The sequence below is a fragment of the Macaca thibetana genome, chromosome 19 (genome assembly GCF_024542745.1).
Source record: "Macaca thibetana thibetana isolate TM-01 chromosome 19, ASM2454274v1, whole genome shotgun sequence".
Taxonomy (NCBI): domain Eukaryota; kingdom Metazoa; phylum Chordata; class Mammalia; order Primates; family Cercopithecidae; genus Macaca; species Macaca thibetana.
Genome location: NC_065596.1, coordinates 1288641 through 1307506, shown reverse-complemented (window position 1 = coordinate 1307506; position 18866 = coordinate 1288641). Strand labels below are relative to the sequence as shown.

At 40.0% G+C, this 18866-nt stretch overlaps 1 protein-coding gene and 1 long non-coding RNA gene across 5 annotated transcripts in view; one reads left to right on the top strand and one right to left on the bottom strand.

Annotated features, from left to right (window-relative positions):
- Positions 1 to 18866, bottom strand: part of LOC126942233 (zinc finger protein 675) — a 328161-nt gene that overhangs the window by 115752 nt on the left and 193543 nt on the right. The window lies entirely within an intron of this gene.
- LOC126942404 (uncharacterized) overlaps positions 1 to 18866 on the top strand; it is a 59437-nt gene that overhangs the window by 38908 nt on the left and 1663 nt on the right. For 2 of the 4 annotated variants that reach the window (XR_007721545.1, XR_007721548.1), the window contains exons 4-6: positions 2127 to 2223; positions 2714 to 2827; positions 3642 to 4438. This is a non-coding gene — a long non-coding RNA (uncharacterized LOC126942404). Of the gene's footprint in view, positions 1 to 2126; positions 2224 to 2713; positions 2828 to 3641; positions 4439 to 5626; positions 6105 to 18866 lie in introns of those variants that run through there. The other 2 variants (XR_007721547.1, XR_007721546.1) reach the window with 2 other exon arrangements.

The window sequence follows — 18866 nt, the reverse complement described above, 5'->3', positions numbered from 1 at the left end:
TTTTTCTTTTTTTTTAAAGATGAAGTTTCACTCTTGTTGCCCAGGCTGGAGTGCAATAGTGCAGTCTTGGCTCACTGCAACCTCCACCTCCCGGGTTCAAGTGATTCTCTTCTCTTCCCTCAGCCTTCTGAGTAGCTGGGATTACAGGCATGAGCCACCACGTCCTGCTAATTTTGTAGTTTTAGTAGAGATGGAGTTTCTTCATGTTGGTCAGGCTGGTCTCGAACTCCCGACCTCAAGTGATCCACCCACCTCAGCCTCCCAAAGTGCGGGATTACAGGCATGAGCCACTGCGCCTGGCTGCAGATAAACTTACATTTTTTATCTCTGTGGAGCAGCTCATTGTTCCTAAATCTTTTCTGTTATAAAGGACAGAAATGGGTAGAGTTTTTCTGTCTTGGGCTTTCTGCCTTTGGGTGTTGTGGTAAAAGATGAACATATGGTGCTCAAATTTTTAAAGGCAGATATAATTAGTCCAGAAAGTGTCATCTGAGAAATAATTCTAGAGGAGGAGGAGACAGAAAAAATGACTTTTCTTCGGCTAAACATTTCTGACATCAAGAGCTGTGTCCACTCTGCCTCCTGGATTGCCATGTGCTTAGTACTTACAAATCTTTACTTCTATACTTGTGTTTTTTCTCCCTAATGAGTTTTTCTTAACTACTTTTACAAATGCTTATGATAGTCGAGGGTCTCTGAAAAATACTTTGTTTCTATATATCACAGCCTTCTCTACATCACGGCTTCTTATATGCCATGCAGAATTCTTACCATGAATTTGTGATCTGCAATATTAAAAATGTTGACTGGCTGTTGAACATGGATAGCTGTGGATACTCAGTATCCCTCCCCCCCTCCCCTCCCCTCCCCTCCCCTCCCTTCCCCTCCCCTTCCCTCCCCTCCCCTCCCCTCCCCTCTCCTTTCTTTCTGAGACGGAATCTCACTCTGTCATCCCGGCTGGAGTGCAGTGACAGGATCTCGGCTCACTGCAGCCTCCACATCCCAGATTCAAGCAATTCTCCTGCCTCAGCTTCCGGAGTAGCTGGGATTACAAGCACACATCATCACACTCAGCTAATTTTTGTATTTTTAGTAGAGACGGGGTTTTACCATGTTGGTCAGGCTAGTCTCAAACTCCTGACCACGTGATCCACCTGCCTCAACCTCCCAAAGTGCTGGGATTATAGGCATGAGCCACAGCATCCAGCAATGATACTCTATATTTCTTTGGGGGAAAATCTGGGGTTCCTAGTAAAGATGGAGAACATGTAATGTTGAGGTTTTTTCTGTGTTCTTTATTGTTTTGAGGCATTACACAATTAAGAAAATGCTCATTTAAACAGAATGGCATTTATTACCCAGAAAGTTCTGAAAGAAGTGGCTGGGCAATTTGGCTCACGCCTGTAATCCCAACACTTTGGGAGGCTGAGGCGGATGGATCACAAGGACAGGATTGAGACCGTCCTGGTGAACATGGTGAAACCCCATCCCTACTAGAAATACAAAAAATTAGCCAGGCGTGGTGGCATGCGCTAGTAGTCCCAGCTACTCGGGAGGCTGAGGCAGGAGAATCACTGGAACCTTGGAGGCAGAGGTTTCAGTGAGCCAAGATCGCACCATTGCACTACAACCTGGGCGACAGAGTGAGACTGAGTCTCAAAAAAACAAAAACAAAAACAAAAAACAAACAACAATTACCAGGAGATACCTGTTTATTTGGTTGCTAAAGAAAGACTACTTAAAGTCACTATTAAAAATTGTAGAACATGGAAGATATCTGTATCTTTAACTTTCCATACAACTGATGTTTTCTTACAGTTAAATTCAGACTGTAACTGGCTTTAGTGGGGGCAATATCTCAGTAGTGATGCTGTGTCCTTCTAGGTGCATCAGCACACTATAAAAACTTGTCCTAGTGCATTTGATGTTAATAACTCACTTGCTTAGTAAGCTCTCTTACAGATTTTTTCGCTATAGAGTTTTCTTTTTTTCTTTTCATCATTAAGTATCTTTATGCAGCTGATGTCCATAAACCATCACATTTAATCTGGCAGCTGCCCTGTTTTTGAGGTTTTCTTTGTATTTATCTTTCTTTGGTAAATGAAAGCTCTCATCTTTGTTTACAGGACAGAAAAACTGAAAAAGACACAGACTCTTCCACTTACTGGATGTTTGACAAAATGATCTTTTGGGGCCAAAACATTGGCATTACTGGTAAACTTGGTAAAGATTCCGTAACTTAGACTTTATTTCAGATCTCCTGAAACAATAATCTGCATTAACAAGATGTCTGGTTTATTATACACATTAAAATTCAAGTGTTACCTTCTAAGTCAACATGTCTATTTTGTCTGAAAAATGTAAACAGCTATGTCTTTTTCATCTGAAAAACATACACAACTCATTCTGTATTATGTAAATATAGTCCCCCAAAAATGTACATGTTAGTGTTTATGCCCTCAATTTTATACTTCATCATCCAGACAAGTATCATATACACACTGATTTTGTGGATATTATGCCACTCTCTTTTCTCAGAGTTAGAGAATATATTAGAAAACGTTTGTGTTTTGACAATTATTTTATTGGATAATTTCAGTCCCTCTTATAAGTTAGAATCAGTTCTATTCACTTTCTGATTTTACCTTGAGTCAAATGGAAAATTCTGCCAATAGCCACTTTGTAAGTATGTGTGTTTGTGTGTCTTTTCCAGGGACTGTTGACATTTACAGTTGTGGCCATAGAATTCTCTTTGGAGGAGTAGCAGTGCCTGGACACTGCACAGCAGAATTTATAGAGGAATGGGATGAAAACCTGGGCTTCCTGGGTGAGGATAACTTTAATACAAAATTCCTTATATAAACTAAAGTTTTCATTTCTCTTTTGTAGAATGTTTTCTGGTAATTTATGCTTTCAAATTTCTGTTTTCAAGAAAATCCTGGGGATTTGTCTGTTTAGAAAATAATTTCTTCAAGAGGTTTCATCTTGACTTGAACTTTCCATATTCCTGAGCTGATCTGTGTCCTTCACTTTAGATTATTGGTAATTTCAGAAGTTTAGTTGCATAAAACATTGTTACTCAGGCCTTAAAATCTAATTGTCATCAGCAATTTTTAATTCAGTCGTACCAGGCAGTGAAATTAAGAACCTACAAAATTAAATTATTTTCTTTTTTTCTTTTTCTTTTTTTTTTTTTTTGAGATGGAGTCTTGCTCTGTCACCCAGGCTAGGGTACAATGGCATGATCTCAGCTCACTGCAGCCTCCACCTCCCAGGTTCAAGCGATTCTCCTGCGTCAGCCTACTGAGTAGGCTGGGGTTACAGGCGCCTGCCACCATGCCCAGCTAATTTTTGTATTTTTAGTAGAGACAGGGTTTCACCATCTTGGACAGGCTGGTCTCGAACTCCTGACCTCATGATCCACCTGCCTTGGCCTCCCAAAGTGCTGGGATTACAGGTGTGAGCCACCGTACCCGACCAATAAAAGTATTTTCTAAATATTTAAACATTTCTGTTATAAATTAGTATATTGGGATAAATTTATTAGAATATTCTATTATATCCTCTTTACTGAGCACATTACTAAGTTGGTAATTGGAGAATATGAGTAAGATTCATGTTAGTTATTTTTAATAAAACAGGTATTGCTGTCTCTAAGCCCAACCTGATCACCTCTCTGGAGCAAGGAAAAGAGTCCTGGAATATGAAGTGACATGAGATGGTGGATGAACCCCCAGGTAGGTGAGAGTGAATACAACAGATGACATGGATGAGGGGTCCAAGTCAAGAAGAAAGCAAGTCCTTAAAGTGATTTGGGAAGCTGTGTTCAAAAGGAAATAGTTTCTGGAAAGCCTGAAAATTTTTAAAAATTATACTCTCACATAGGGGCATCTTCTGTCTTATGTTTATAAAATTTCTAAGAATTCTAATTTCCTTTCAATGTTCTTCTTTCAAATTTACAGTGACAGCTAAAGTACTGTTCGTGACATACAAAAAGGGTGTACAATCTGACTTTTTTTTTCCTTGTTTATGTGGACAGAGAGATATCTCCATAATTTTGAGATACTCTATGTTAAACTATTTTTAAGTTCTCTTTTTACATCACGTCTGAAATGCATGAGAGTGGTGGTTTCTGTTTCATTGGTTTTCTTGTTCATTTTTTCTGCACATTTCATCCTGTTTTCATTACCATAGTTTTGAAATATAGTTTGAAATTATAAAGTATGATGTCTTTCTGCTTTGTTCTTTTTTCTTAAGATTGCTTTGGCTATTCAAAGTTTATTGTAGTTTCATGTATATTTTAGGATCGTGTTTTTCATTACTGTGAAAAAAAAAACACTGGAATTATGACAGGGAGTTTATTGAATCTAGAGATCACTTTGGATAATATAGCTGTTTCACAATACTTATTCTTTCAGTAGAAATATTTTTAAATTTATTTGTGTCCTGTCTACTTTTTTTCATTGATTTATCTTTTACTTAAAAGATTTACAAGCTCCATGTTTAAATTTGTTCTAAAATTAATTATTTCATTGCTATTGTAAATAAGATTTTTTTTCTCTATTTTATCAGACCATTTGTTTAAAGTATATGAAACCATAACTTGGATTTGTGTGTTAATTTTATATTTTTAGTTTAAACAGGTTTTAATGTACTGCTTATGTTTTTTTGATATAAGATTACATGATCTACCGAGAGCAACGTTTTACTTTTGGTCTTCAATTTCAATGACTTTAAATTTTTCTTTTGACTATTTCTTCCACATACTTTCAGTGCTATGTTAAAATAGAAGCATTGACAATAAGAAACAGTTGTTTTGCAATGGGGTCTGTAAATTTAAAGGAGCAAACACCTCTTCAAGATTTTATAAACTGGTTTCAGAAAGTAAAAGTAAATTTTTGTTTGGCCCCCAATGTGATAGAATGCCCTCTGGGTTTGTAGTGAAGAAGGGGTGCAGCTTGGTCTTAAGGCTGCTGGGTTTGCACAAGGGTCCACCTTTAGTTGTCTTGTTAAAAGGGGCTTGGATAATTGTAGTTCACATTTAAATTTTGGACAGTTAATTTTTGGATAGAGTGAATATCTTTCAGGACTTTGCTGTGCATTGCAGACCCAGGGGCAGGTTTCTGCAGTCGGGTCTGCATATGGTGGACTTTATATCAGGATGTGGGTGAGCATGGCTTTCACTGACTACAAGAGAGAATTTTCCCAGGTCACTTTGGGTTTCTACATAGGCAGAACCGGCCATGAACTGTGGCTCAGGGACCTGGAAATGAATCATGAAACTGCCTCAGGGACCACAGTAAAGGCCAAGGTCTGCAGGCCTGCCAGCATGGCTGTAAATGGGTGTCTTCCTCTAGGCCTCTGGAAGGGCAGGACCTCCCCCAGACTGTGGCTGGGAAGAGTTTGGGATGGTTACAGAGTAAGTTCAAAATTCTCACTGGAACCAAGTTAGGTGGAACATTTTCTTGTCTGTAGCCAAAAACAGTATTCCTGTAGTTTGCCACCTGAATGAGGGCCTGCCTTCTAAACAGAATTACTTCAATCTTGGGCTTTGGCAGAACACAACTCCCTTCCTAGATCTCAGAACTCTCTTAAAGGCACTTTTTTTTTCTTCTTCTTCTTTGAGACGGAGTCTCGCTCTGTCACACAGACTGGAGTGCAATGGCGCGATCTTGACTCACTGCAACCTTCGCCTCCCGGGTTCAAGTGATTCTTCTGCCTCAGCCTCCCGAGTAGCTGGGATTACAGGTGCGGCCACCACACCCAGCTAAATTTTGTGTTTTTAGTAGAGATGGAGTTTCACCAGGTTGGCTAGGCTGGTCTTGAACTTTTAGCCTCAGGTGATCCACCCACCTTGGATCACAGGTGTGAGGGATTATAGGTGTGAGCCACTGTGCCTGGCCAAAGGCACTTATTTTCGAGATGTGGTCTTATTACATAACCCAGGCATGTCTTAATATTTTGACTGCAAGCAATTCGTTAATGTATCATGTAACTGTCATTATCGGTGTAAACCATGATGCATGGTTCTCTCAAAAAGGCATTTTCGTTAGGAATGGCTGACAAATTTTCTTGCTGTCAGGGGATAAGCAAATAGGGTGCCCTTTTTTTTTTTTTTTTTTTTTTTAGTCTTATTAATGTCACTCTCTATATACATTTTTACTTTCTATTTTCTACTTCAAATTTGTCTGTAATTTTAGATTCAGACATTTAGGGCAATATACTAGAATTTACATGTTGTGCCTGAATTAAATTAGATAATTAGTATGCAGGCAGGCAAAAAGGAATTATAAAATTTTCAACTACTTTTGTCAGCCTATATCTAAATAATAGCATAGTTTATTCCCCAAATATTTGTTTTGTATATGAGGCTCTAACCCTATTCTGCTAAATATATGTATAATTTCACAATGTAAGGTGTTGTTTGCTTCTATATTTGGATTACAGTAGTTTTATTTTGGGTAAAAATAGCAAATATTTAAAACAAAAATTGACACTAGTTTATTTTAAATGCTTATCTATTAAAAGTTTTTCATTAGCATCTCCTGTTTATGATTGTAATTCATTTTCTCTGAAATTTTATTACCTTACAATAGATTCCAGTAATTTAAAATGCCTGCCTTCCAGGAATGCACAGTTACAGCCAAACATTGCAGTCATCTAGACAAATTATTTGTTAATGTACATTGATGTTGCCAACTAGATTTTATGAGTAAACATTTATTATTGTCTTGTAGTACTATAATTGTCTTTTTTACTGTAAATTTCTTACTATCAGTTTATTGTTTTTAGTTTTATTTATGTATTATAATTTTAGACAATTGGCAATTCTGTTTGTATACTTTAAATTAATGTGGGGTTTAATTAAAAGATAAATGAGCCATATGTCTGTCACAATCAGATTATATATATTTGTGTGTTTATATCTGCAAATGTGACCCCAATTTTTGTTATAGCTTATCTTGCATATATTCTTTCTTAGCTCATTCTCTTTTTCTCTTTTTTTTTTTTTTTTTTTTTTTTTTTTTTTTTTGAGATGGGGTTTTGCTGTTGTTGCTGAGGCTGGAGTGCAATGCACTATCTCGCCTCACTGCAACCTCTGCCTCCAGGGTTCAAACAATTCTCCCGCCTCAGCCTCCCAAGTAGCTGGGATTACAACCATGTGCCACCACACCCCGCAAATTTTCTTTATTTTTCTTTATTAGAGGCGGGGTTTCTCCATCTTGGTCAGGCTGGTCTCGGATTCCTGACCTCAGGTGATCTGCCCACCTCAGCCTCTCAAAGTGCTGGGATTGTAGGCATTAGCCACTGTGCCCAACCTCTTAGCTCATTTTCAATGTTGGTTTTATCTTGTCTAAGTGAGTAGCCTTGGAAATAGCCTCATTTTCGCCATGTGTTTAATGATGAATACGTATTTCCTTTGTGTGAGACAAACATTTTGTGATTTGGAGGTAATTTTTTAGAAGATTTATAATTTGGTATTTTTTTTCAGTTTTTTAAGAAGTAATTGTTGTAAAAACACATAACATATAATTTAGCTTCTTAAATCTGTTTAAATGCACATGTCAGGGCCAGGCATGGTGGTGGCTCACATCTGTAAAACCAGGATTTTGAGAGGCCAGGACAGGATTGCTTGAGCCCAAAAGATTGAGACCAGCCTGGGCAAAATGTGGAGACACCCTCTCTACAAACATTTTTCTTTCTAAGAAATAGCCAGGCAGGGTTGTGTGTACCTGTGGTCTGAGCTACTTGAGAGATTGAGGGGCAGGGTTACTTGAGCCTGGGAGTGTAAGGCTGCAGTGAGCCATAATTGTGCCATGCACTCAAGCTTGGGTGACAGATTGAGACCCTGTCTCAAAAAAAAAAAAAAAAAAAAAAAAAGAGTTGTATATTTCAACTATCTTAACTGTATTCACATTGTTTTGCAAAAGACTTCTAGAAATTTTATATCTTGTAAAACTAAGACTCACTATCCATTAAATAACATTTACTCATTTTATGCTCTCTCCAGCCCTTAACAAACACCCTTCCACTTTCTGTTTTTACGAGTGTGACTGTTTTATATATCTTACATAAGTGAAATCATAATATCTATGATTTCATTACTGGCTTATTTCAGCTGACATAATATTCTCAAAGTGTATCTTTAAATGTGACAAGACTTTTCTTAAAGGTTGAATAATATTCCATTGTATCAAATATGTCTTGAAGGTCCTATGTTGCATATTTTAGATACAGATTAATAAATGGAATTGCTGTATGTGATAATAATTTTATTTTTAATTATAAGAAGTACATTTATAACATAAAATAATGGGTGCCTCCTTGTTTCCTTGTTTTCTACCGACAGTCATCATGGGTTTCTTTCTTTTTTTTTTTTTTTTTTTGAGACAGAGTCTCACTCTGTTGCCCAGGCTGGAGTGCAGTAGCATGATCTCAGCTTATCGCAACCTCTGCCTCCCAGATTCAAGCGATTTTCCTGCATAGCTGGGATTACAGGCACATGCTGCCACACCCAGCTAATTTTTGTATTTTTAGTAGAGACAGGGTTTCACCATGTTTGTCAGTCTGGTCTTGAACTCCTGACCTTATGATCTGCCCAACTTGGCCTCCCAACATGCTGGGATTACAGGTGTGAGCCACCGTGCCAGCCCGTCCAATATGGTGAAACCCCATCTCTACTAAAAATATAAAAATTGGCTAGGCATGGTGGCAGGCTCGAGGCAGGAGAATTGGTTGAATCCAGAAGGCAGAGGTTGCAGTGAGCTGAGGCCATGCCACTGCATTCCAGCCTGGGCAATAGAGCAAGGCTCCATCTCAGAAGAAAAAAGAAAACAAAAAGAACTTATCTTCTTATGGCTGATTAAAAGATTTTTCACTTATGGTTTCAGGAAATAATTGAACTTTATCAGTATGGATATTCAGTTTTTAAAATAATTTTGTGAAAAGATTATCTTTTTTCTATTGTGTGCTCATGTCAATTTTGTGGGAGATTATTTGGCCATATTCAGAAGGGTTCATTTCTGGGCACTCTATTCTGTTCTTTCGTCTGTTTATCTGTCTTTGTGTCAGTACCACACTGTGTTTGTTATTGTTGCTTTTAATATGTTTCAAATTCAGAAATTATAATGCACCTTTGTTCTTTTTCATGGGTGTTTGGCTATAGGTCATAATAAAATTTTAACATTTTAAACAATATTTCTTTAAAAAACTGCTATTGGGGTTTTTATGAAGATTATATTGAATTTGTTTAGCACTGTAAGTTGTATTAACATCTTTGAAAAATTATTATTTTTTGATTCCTGAGCAAACATATGTTGAGGAGTGTGTTTTATTTTCATATATTTTTGGATTTTTTTTTAGTTTTACTTTTAATTTCTAGTTTAATTCAGTTTTGGTCAGAAAACACAAAGTGTGTAATTTTGGTCTTAAATTTATTTGTTGTTGTATTTGTTGTTTTTGTTTGGAGACAGGATCTTACTCTGTCAACCAGACCAGAGTGTACTGCCATGATTTTGTCTCATTGCAGCCCCAACCTACTGGGTTCAAGTGATCTTTCCACCTCAGTGTCTCATGTAATTGGGACTACAAACATGAAGTACCATGTCTCAATAATTCTTTGATTATTTGTAAGGATGGAGTCTCACTATGTTGCCCAGGCTGGCCTCAAACTTTTAACTCCAAGTAATCCTCCCACCTTGGTCTCTAAGTGTTGGGATTATAGGCATGAGCTACACCACCTAGCTGGCATTCTTAAATTTAATAAAACTTAGTATATGTCCTAACAGAATACGCCAGGTGCAAATAAGAATATTGTGTATTCTCTTGCTTTTGACTGGAAAGTTTTGTACTCATCTGTTAAGCCTAGTTGGTCTGTAATATGGTTTTGATGTTCATGTTCTCCAAACCTTATGCTGCAATGTAATCCTTAATGTTGGATGTGGGACCTGGTGGGAGGTGTTTGGGTCATGGGGGCAAAGTCTTCATAAATAGCTTGGCACCATCCTCTTGGTAATCAAAATGTTTACACTCCATTAATTCAAATGAAAACAGATTTATTAGAAGAACCTGGCTCCTTCATCTCATACTTGCTCTGTCTGTTATTATGTGACATGTACATAATATCTATGATTTCATTACTGGCTTATTTCAGTTGACATAATATTCTCAAAGTGTATCTTTAAATGTGACTGAATAATATTCTATTGTATCAAATATGTCTTCAAGGTCTTTGCCTTCAACCATGATTGTAAGCTTGCTGAGACACTCACCAGAAGCAGATGCTGGCACATATTTTTTGTACAGTCTGCTGGATTGTGAGCCATATAGTCTTTATTTCTTTATAAATTATCCACTCTCAGGTATTCTTCTATATGTAAAATGATTAATACAGTCTATAATGTTGTCTAGGTTTTGTTTTCTTATTGATTTTTTAATCTGAATTTTCTGTTATTAAAACTGGGGTCTTGATGTCTACAATTATGTTGTTATGTATTTCTTGTTTTAATTTTGTTAATATTTGCGCTCTCGCTCTCTCTCTCTCTCTCTCTCTATATATATATATATTTTTTTTTTTTTTCTTCTTTTTTTTGAGACAGAGTCTCGCTCTGTCACCCAGGCTGGAGTGCAGTGGCGCGATCTCGGCTCACTGCAACCACCACCTTCCAGGTTCAAGCAATTCTCTCGCCTCAGCCTCCCAAGTAGCTGGGATTATAGGCGCTTGCCACCACGCCCGACTGATTTTTGTATTTTTAGTAGAGACGGGGTTTCGCCATGTTGGCCAGGCTGGTCTCAAACTCCTGACCTCAGGTGATCCGCCTGCCTTGGCCTCCCGAAGTACTTGGATTACAGGCGTGAGCCATCGCGCCCGGCCTGCTTTATATATTTTGGAGCCCTTATGTTATATATACATATACATACAGCTAGGGAGATAGATATAATAGTTACAGATTTATGGTAAATCAACCTATTTTATGAATATATAATATCAATGTTTATCTCATGTTAGCACTTGACTTAAAACATATTATGTCTAATACCTACCCAGTTGTAGTTACTATTTTCATAAAATGTAGTTTGGTTTTTTTTCACTCTGTGGTTTTCAACCTATTCGACTTAGTGCTAAAATGATTCCCTTGTAGGCAACATACTCTTAGCTTTTTTCTTAAGCCAGTAAAGCATTTTATTTTTTCTTTTTATAATTTCATTTATCTACTTGTTTATTCATTTATTTTTGAGATAGGGCCTCACTCTGTCAACCAGACTGGTTTGCAGTGTTGTGATCATGGCTCACTGCAGCCTTAACTTACCAAACTCAGAAGATTTTCTCATTTCAGCCTCTCAGGTAGCTGGGTTATAAGTGTGTAGCATCACGCCCAGCCAGTTTTTTGTGTATTTTTGGTTGAGACAGAGTTTTGCCACATTGTCAAGGCTGTTGTCAATCTTCTGAGATCCAGTGATCAGCCCACCTTAACCTCCCAAAGTCCTGAGGTTACATTTCTTTTTTATTAAGTAATTTAATTAATTTATATTTAAAACTACTTCTTAAAAATGAAGTTACTGGTTTTACTGTTACTGTTTTATGTGTTCCTGAGTGGTATGCTTTTTCTTATTTACTGTTTTATTGCCTTAAATTTTATTTCAATTGTGTAGTGATGTGCTTCAATTATTTTTCTAATTTTGTTTTGCATAGTTTATTTAAATGTTATCTTTATAATCATGTTGTCTATTAGTGTGTTTTCATGCTATTGATAAAGACGTACCTTACCCTGGGCAAATTACTAAAGAAAGAAATTTATTGGACTTACAGTTTCATGTGACTGAGGAGACCTCACAGTTATGATGGAAGGTGAAAGGCATGTCTCACATGGTGGCAGATAAGAGAGAGAGAGCTTGTGCAGAAAAACTGCTTTGTAAAGCTGTCAGATTTCATGAGACTTATTCACTATCATGAGAACAGTACAGGAAATACCTGCCCCCTTGATTCAATTACCTTCCACCACATCCCTCCCACAACATGTGGGAATTAAAGATGAAACTTTGGTTGGGACACAGCCAAACCATATTATCTTAAAAAAATGGAGTTTACATTAAACATCTTAAAATTCAAACAATATATTTTAATTTTGTGACAACTTCAATTGAATATAAAATTATACCTCTGTATTTTTCAGTTTGTTAATAATATTAAAAATTTTTAGGCTGGGTGCAGTGGCTCATGCCTGTAATCCCAACACTTTGGGAGGCTGAGGTGGGTGGATCACCTGAGGTCAGGAGTTTGAGACCAGCCTGATCAACATGGAGAAACCCCATCTCTACTAACGAATACAAAATTAGCCAGTTATGGTGGTGCATGCCTATAATCCCAGCTACTCGGGAGGCTGAGGCAGGAGAATCACTTGAATCCAGGAGGCAGAGGTTGCAGTGAGCCGAGATTGCACCATTGCACTCCAGCCTGGGCAACAAGTGTGATACTCCATCTCAAAATAAAATAAACAAATAAAAATTATTTTATATTGTGTATTTATTAACATATGTATGCAGATTGTATTCTGTTTTAAATATTCTACAGAAGAATTTTAGGGGTTTTATGCATCATCATTATGATAGTACAGATTTCTATATTTGTATATTTACATTTAATATAGAGTTTTATTTTATATATGGTTTTGTTGCAGAAAATGGGAGGCAGGAGAGACCCAGTAGGTGAAACTGGAGGATTTTATTAAGGTGCACACCGGTGCAGTGGATTTGCATCCAAAGGGCTGAGCCCTGGACAAAGACAGGGCTTGCCTTTTATACATGCCTGGTGGCCATCTAGTGGCACAAAGCTCATGGTGCAAGCAAGCAGGCTTAACAGAAGCAGAATAGGGGCATTTAATCAAACAATAACAGGTTATGCTGACCTTGCAGCTTCATTGGAAGGGAAACGAGAATTTATCAAACTAAAGCAGGCCTTGCAGCTGGTGCATGTCTTACTCAAGCTCGTCTTGTTGTCGAGAACAGAGAAACTGGAGTTGTTGTGAAGTAACCTTGAGTTTCACTAAGGAAGGATTATGAAAGGGAGGGGGAAGCTAGGAGAGGAGGAAAAATTGTTTTTCCCATCTTTGCTCTACGGGAAGAGAGGGGCTAAGGACTAGTTTTCTTTACATCCTCTACTTCATTTACCCCTTTAACACTTTTTATAAATGAGGTTTAATAGAAACCATCACTATGACTTAATTTTTCATGAAAAGGCAAATTTTCTTCATTTGGCAAAGGCTGATATTTAGTTAGAACAATTAGTTGTGTAGTAGTTTGCCTGGTTACAAGAGCATCTATAGCCGTTTAGATGTTTTTGACAAGGAGGGGTAAGAGACAAGGGAGTATGAGACAGACTCCTAATATGGCTAGAACTATTCTTACTAAGGTTTTAAATTCTCCAAGGGATGAGAACTAACCTCTGAAAAGGGAAAAGAGGGAATCTGGAGATCATCCTTTCCAAGTCTGGACTGGAACATGGGCTAATTTTTGAATTCTTGCAGCTTTTTGTTTGATGACCTTTCCATTGTCATCAATTTTTAGACAGCAATTAGTTAGGTTGAACTTTCTACATACTCGTCCCTCTTGGGCTAGGAGGTAGTCTAAATGGCATTTCTCATTTCTGTAGATTTCTGAGCCAGCAAATTTAAGGCTCTTGCAGTATCATTTGTAATGATCTCCAGTACTGCCTGCAACCATATGATGCGATTTAGCACATAAATAGGGGTGCGGTATCTCCATGATCAATTTGCCTATGTGGCTGGGCCATAGTATTGCATTATTCTTTCAGGGGGCCATTCATTAGCTTTTTAATTCTTTATGGTTATTCCCCTTTTATTTCTTTTGACCCGACTTGAACCTCAAACTAGGTTCTAGGTAAGGACTTTGGGTCATAACATACATAAGGCTTCCTGGGTTGCAGATTGAGTAGGTTATCTGGTTGAGTGTACAAGTTCCTCAATGGGTCCCTGCACACCTATAATAAGTGTGGTACAACAGGGTTCCAGTCATGGTGTTTCCTGTCCACGTAATGTCAGTGCAGTGGGGGCATCCTTCTAAGGATTCTCCCTTTAACATGTTTAAGGGGAGTAGCAAAAGTGATGAATAACATATTTATACCCAGCATGGAGAGAAGAGGTCCTTTTCTAGAGGAGGAAGTTGAGCAAAGCAACAGGACAATAGTAAAACAATTAATATTACAAGGAAAGTTTCTAGACCTAAGATTTCTAACCACATTTACTTTCCTGATGATGCCTTGAGCTTTGGCCGTGTGTAGACGAGTCAGCTCCCGGGGTGGCTAGAGCAGGGCTGTTGTTTCCTCAAGCTTCTGCCGTGCGTAGACTGGTCAGCTTCCGAAGTGACCAGAGCAGGGCTGTTGTAGTCTTCACTGGCACCTCAGTCCCGTCATAGGATCAGCTGGGTTGGATGGTCTGGGTCCTGCTGGCTGGTCCACTTGTCCTAGACTACCAGTTTCAGCCAACTGTAGTGAATCCAAGGCACGATTCCTGCAACTTTAACAGCAGTAAGAGTAGACAAGATGACAGTATGGGGCCCATCCCATATGGGTCCCAGTATTGTTGGATTCCATTTTTTAACCTAAACAGAGTCCCGGTGTCTAAAGGGATAACTAGGGTCTGCGAGGCTTATGGGCATTCTTTCCCATACCCAGCCATGAATTTTTTGCATGGCTATTCTTAAAGCCTGCATCTGTCTCCTTAAAGTTAATTCCTCTAGTTCACATAGATCACCTTTAATTTGGCCAGACAAGATCTTATAGGGTGAATACCCAGTTTGTTTGGTGGGGGTGCACCTCCCTCGGAGGAGGACCATGGGCAGGACCTGATCCCACCTTAGATGAGTTTCTTGGCAAAAAATTTTTGGTAGCTATTTGAGTGTCCAGTTCATGTGTTCGACTTTTTCTGAACTCTGTGGCCAGTAGGGTGTGTGTAACTTCCACTTTATTTTCAATAGCTGTGTTAGTTCCTGAACTATCTTGGCTATGAATGCCGGTCCATTTTCTGATGCTAGAGTCAAGGGCAGTCCAAATCTGGGGATAATGTTTCTTAGCAGTACTTCTTGTGCTTTCTCAGTCCTGGTGGGGAAAGCCTTGACCCATCCTGAAAAGGTACAGACAAGTACTAACATGTATCGATAGTGCCCTGCTAGGGGCAACTCAGTAAAGTCCATAAGCAGATTTTCACAAGGTGCAGCCCCTATTTCCTGAATCCACAGGGGCCTTTCACAAGGTGGGCCCCTGTAATAGGTTGTTCTGGGCACAGGTAGGCATTCTTCACAAACGGCTCATGTGATGGCAGTGAGCCGTGGCACATAGAAGTGGTGTCCTAATAGTGTCTCTAGTGCCATTTTTCCCATGTGAGTTCCTTGCTGGAATTGCCTCACAAATTCAGGGGCCACCATTTCAGGGACGGCTAGTCTCGCATTAGATAATTTCTACCATCCTCCTTCAATATATTCTCCAGATTCTTGGGCAAACCAGGCGCTGTCACTTGGAGAGTAACTTGGGGTCTCCTGGAGGGGAGATTCCGGGAGGAGAGGCATGGTCAGGGCTTGTTTTCTAGAGTGTGGAGCAGTCATTGCTGTCCATCTTGCTTCTCTATCTGCTTTTCCATTTCCCTTGGCCTCCAGTGTCCCTGACTTCTGGTGTCTTTTACAGTGCATAACAGCTACCTTCTCTGGGGCCCATACAGCATCTAAGAGCTGTAGAATTTCTTCATTGTATTTTATTTCTTTGCCCCTGGCAGTTAAAAGTCCTCCTCTCTGCTTATATATAGCTCCATGGACATGCAGTGTGGCAAAAGCATATTTGGAATCAGTATAAATATTGACCTTTTTGTCCTTTGCTGGCAAAAGGGCTCTTGTTAGAGCTATCAGCTCTGCTTTTTGGGCTGAAGTTTCTGTGGGCAGAGACTGAGCTTCTACCACTGAGTGCAATGTTACTACTGCATACCTGGCCCGTTGGACTCCTTCCAGTACAAAACTGCTTCCATCTATAAAGTACTGAATATCTGGGTCCCTGAGGGGTTGGTCTGTAAGTTCTCTCCAGCTTAAGAATACCTCATTGACTGTGTCTGTACAGCAATGAAGAGGTACCTCCTGGTTCTGATTCAATTGGAAGCAAAGTAGCTGGGTTTAGAGTGTTCACAGTCTCTAGAGTTATGCGAGGATTCTCGTATAGAAGCCCTTGGTACCAAGTCATTCTCGGGTTTGATAACCAATGGGGCCCTCTCTGATCCATTAATGTTATAACTTAGTGCAATACTCAGATGGTTAGTTGCTGTCCTAGAGTTAGTTTGTCAGCTTCCCTTGCCCGTAAGGCTATGGCAGCTAGTGCTTTGAAACTTGGGGGCCATCCCAGCACCATGGAGTCCAACTGCCTGGATAAGTATGCCACTGGATGATGCCATGATCCCATGACCTGAGTTAGGACTCCTATAGCCATTTCCTTTCACTTGTGAGCTTATGGAAAGAAAGGCTAAGTTAGATCTGGCAGTCCTAAGGCTGGAGCCCGAGTTAAGGCATCTTTGATTTGTTTAAATGCCTTCACCTGGTCTGCCTCCCAGAGGAGGGGCTCCTTCCTCCCCTCCCCCACTTCTAATGTGGCCATGGGCTCCTGGGGACCTAGGGAGAAGGAGCCCAGTTGGTCCTAGTCCTCATGTTCTTCAGTCTCTGCCAGCCCAATCAGGTCAACATCTGGCTCCCTCAGGGTGTGGCAGCCCTTGGCTGGTGGCCTCTTTGTTTCACAGCCTTTGCCATTCTCTTCAGTGCCCTCTGGACATTGATTTTTCTAGTGTTCCTTTTTGCACCACGCACATTGACCTCCCTTTAGCCTCAGCAGTCTCTTGGCTCCCTGTTCAACTTGGCCACTTCCACGCCCACACCCACACCCACACCCACACCCACACCCACATCCACATTTGCATCCCTTTACAATGTTAATTTTCCTTTTTGGGAGGGCTGCTGCTAACAGGTTGGCCTTTTTCCTAAGTCTCCACTCTGTTTCCTTTTTTGCCTCTTGATCACAGTTGACGTACACCTTGGTGGCCACTTCTATAAGCTGGGTGGCATCATGCCTGCAAAACCCTCTAGCTTTTGCAGCTTCTGTCTGATGTCACCCTGGACTTGTCTTACAAATGCTGTGTTCACTGTGTGCTGATTTTCAGCAGCCTTAGGGTCAACTGGAGTATAAAACTGGGATGCCTCACAGAGTCTCTCATAAAACTGGCTAGGGCGCTCATCAATTCCCTCAAGTACTTCAGAGATCTTCCTTATATCAATTGCCTTTTTTCCACCTTCCCTCAATCCTTGCAGCTGCGCTTCTTAGTACCTTTGCAGGTGTTAAAGCTTGGTTGCATCATTTGGGTCCCAGTTGGGATCTGTTTCTGGGAATTGGCCCTGAGCATATGCCTGGACATTAAGGGTGCCTTCAGGCACACTGGCTTCCAGCCAGCAGAGAGCTGCCTGGGCTATCTTTTTGCACTTCTTGGTATTAAACAGCGTTAGGAGGAACTTCCTGCAATCTGACCAGGTTGGATTGTGCATTAGGAAGATAGACTGCACCTGATCTATGAGGCCCTGGGGGTTCTCCGTGTAGGAGAGGGTATGATGTTTCAAGTTCAGGAGATCAGTGGTAGAAAAAGGCTGGTAAATAAAAGTCAGTTGCCCCCCTTGGGCCTGGCCCTGTCATCATAATAGGTCCCTGTGTTTTCTGGAGGGGCATTTGCAAAGCTCTGGTGTGGGCAGATCGAAGGCGGCCTGCTTGATCATCTTGACTTCCTTCTTTACCTCCTGGGACAGGGGCTCAGATTTGCCCCTTTAAGGTGTAGCCTGGGGCATGATACCATCTGAGTTCAGCTGCTCAGTGGCCAGCCTTGGTAAAGGTGGTAGATTGGTGCATAGGGAGGATGGTGCATAGGGAGGAGGGGTTCCTGCAAAACTGTTTTTTCCTGTCTTTCCTGTGGCTTTCCCTTTGTCTCTGTAGCTTCCAGCAAAGCTGATTTTTTTTTTTTTTTTTTTTTTTTTTTTTTTTTTTTTTTTTGGTAGCTTAGGCTCAGCTTGCGCCAGGAGCATTTTACAAAAAGCTGCCTGGCAAGACTGCAACCATGCAGTTTGAGTCTGTACTATAGTTAACCATGAGTCAATATAAGGGAACTGGTCTGGGTGCCCTGGCTATCCTCTGACCTCAGTTACCACCTTAAATACACAGCCAGTTGTTTTCTTATCTACATTTCCTTCAGCTGGCCATCCAACATGAAAGAGGGCCATTGTATTTCACAGAGAGTTCTCAGCCTCTGGGAGTCAACTTAATTCCATAGTCCCCTGAATAACCTTTCTTAAAGTTCCTTAACATACATTCTAATGGGGTGGGATTTGGTGACTTCCCTCCCATTTCCTTCCCATTACAGCGCAACACATTCACTCTTCCTTTTGCTTCAGACTGATTAAACCATCCCCCTCACGGGAGTTTTCAGATGCTGCTTAGCTTTGAAGAGTTTGTTAATCCCCTCACAATTACTAAATTGTGGGGCACCTCGGTAAGCCGTATGTGGATCACTGCTAGTCCCGGTTGGTCCCACAATTCGCTCGGAGCATACAGTCTATACTAAGAGACCTGTGGCCCCCACATGTCACTGTCCACATTGGTTCCTCCTGAAACCATCTCTTTCACACTCACTCACACACCACCCCACTCCCAGTTTTCTTTCCTAACTGACTTTGTGAGCCACTCTCATGCCCTGGTCACTTGGGGTATAAGTTTCCCCGACTTTACAAACCACTCTTGCGTCCTGTGTTGGTCTACTAGTTACACCTCGGGAGATAATCAGGCT